The sequence below is a fragment of the Elephantulus edwardii genome, unplaced genomic scaffold (genome assembly GCF_000299155.1).
Source record: "Elephantulus edwardii isolate Elephantulus edwardi_28Jun2011 unplaced genomic scaffold, EleEdw1.0 scaffold00082, whole genome shotgun sequence".
In the NCBI taxonomy this organism is placed as follows: Eukaryota; Metazoa; Chordata; class Mammalia; order Macroscelidea; family Macroscelididae; genus Elephantulus; species Elephantulus edwardii.
In genome coordinates, this window is record NW_006399832.1 from 6,322,012 (window position 1) to 6,324,406 (window position 2,395).

Below are 2,395 nucleotides of genomic sequence, written 5' to 3' on the forward strand. Positions count from 1 at the left end.
TAAGTTTCGTATAAACACGATCAAGTGTTCTGAGATCCCCAACCATCAATTGCTCATAGGCAAATCCAAATTAAAACTAAAGAAGGTTAAATCATATCACAGGAATAAAAATTTGACCTTGAGTCTATCTCCCAAGAATTTCAAAACCAACTCAGGAATAGGTTTGAGGCCTTGAGCACTAATAAATGAAGACCAGATAAGCTATGGGAAGATATAAAGAAAATCATTCATGAAGAATGCAAAAAATCATTACTAAGAAGGAAGAAGAAGAAAAGACCAAAACAGATGTCAGAAGAGACTCTGAATATTGCACTGGGGCCTTGAGAGATCAAAGCAAAGGGAAGAAATCAAGACGTTAGGGAGTTGAATAGAAGATTTTAAAAGGCTGTTCTGGAAGACAAGGCAAAATTATTATAATGAAAAGTGCATGAGCTAGAGTCAGAAAATCAAAAGGGCTGAACTTGCTCAGTATTTCATAAGCTGAAAGAACTAAAGAATAAATTCAAGCCACAAGTTGTAATGCTTGAAGATGCTTGAGTGATTCAGGAAGCATTAAAAGAAGATGGAATAGCACTGAACTCCCAGAGGTATGTGGTTCAAATCCACCAGATGCTCTGTTGGAGAAGGAGGAGCAATCTCCTCCTGTACCAGTCAGATCCAATTTGATGGTACACACAAAAAATAATAAAATAAGGGGGAAAAAAAGAAGATGGAATAATGCACACCCATGTTTATTGTGGCTTTGTTCACAATAGCAAGGAGTTGGAAACAACCCAAGTGCCCATCAACAAACGAATAAAGAAGCTCTGGCATATTCACACAATGGAATGCCATGCTGCATTGAAAACCAAGGAACTCATGCAATATTATTCAAAATGGGTGACCCTGGAGGACATTATGCTAAGTGAAATATCTCAGTCACAAAAGGACCACTGTTGTAGAATGGGATAGACATCAGGGTTGGGGTAAGACTGAGAAAAACTGGATAAATTATGTATACTGCATTGAAACAGATAAGCGAGAGAACAATTTAAAAGTGATATATGATAGGGTATTATGGTTATCACAAGAGTCCAGAATTAAGGTTGCATAGTGGAGTGTACTCAGGACAGTGGGGGAGGGAGGGTGTGGGGGGCTTGTATATCAGTGAAAGAATTTTTCTTTTACTTTTCAAAGAGAGGAGTGAACTGGGGGGGAGGGCTGGGCAGGGAGAAAAGTGCAACAATGAATAAATGGAAATCCAAAATCTCTGTAAATGTTCATTAAAATGAATAAAATAAATGGGGAAAAAAGATGGAATAAGAATACAGAGTTATTGTACCAAAAAGAATTGTCTGACACTGAAAAATGTCAAGAAACAACATATGAGCATGAGGCAATGGTGATGAAGGAGGAAGTGCAAGCTGCTCTGAAGGACTAGGCAAAAAATAGGGCCCCAGGAATTGATGGAATACCAATTGACGTATTTCAATAAACAGACACTGCCCTGTATGTGCTCGCCAAGTTGTTCCAAGAAATCTGGAGGACAACTACTTGGCCAACTGACTGTAAGAGATCTATATTTATTCCCATTCCAAATAAAGGTGACCTGAGTGTGGAAATTATAGAACAATATTATTAATATCACAGACTAGCAAAATCCTGCTGAAGATTATCCAGAAATGACTTGAACAGTACATTGACAGAGAACTACCAGAAATACAGGCTGGGTTTAGAAGAGGTTGTGGCACTAGGGACATTATCGCCAATGTCACATGGATCTTGGCAGAAACCAGAGAGTACCCGAAGAATGTCTCTCTGTTTTTCATTGACTATGCAAAGACATTTGACTGTGTGGATCACAATAAATTGTGGCTAACCTTGAGGAAAATGGGCTCAAGTTTATCAAAGTGGTACAGGGCAGGACAGGATTCAGAAGCATTGTTCATGAGGTCACTCTAAGTCACAGTTGACTTAACAGGACTTAAAAGCAACAACATTGCCATTGAGAAGAAAATGACTCATAGTGGACCCTCCCGCTGGTTTTTGGAGACTATAAATTGCACCAGAGGAGATTGTCTTTCTCCCTCTGAGCCTTTGGTTAGTGACTCGACTCCCTGTGTACTGTGCCATCTAGTGTTCCTTAACTCTCTTCAAAAGACCCTCAAATCCTCAAACTCATTGCCATAGATTCAGAACTGACTCATAGGTGATTAGCTGACCTTTGGCAGGTTTTGGGAAGATGTAAATCTCATGAGACAAAACTTCTAATCTTTCTCCCCTGAAACCCAATTACATTATTATTACGTAATTACATTGGCATGTTCTCCAGAGGGAATGTTTCCACCAATAAACAGAAAGAAGGGAAAAAAATAGATGTGACTGAGAATCTACTATTGTTGTTGTTATGTGCCGT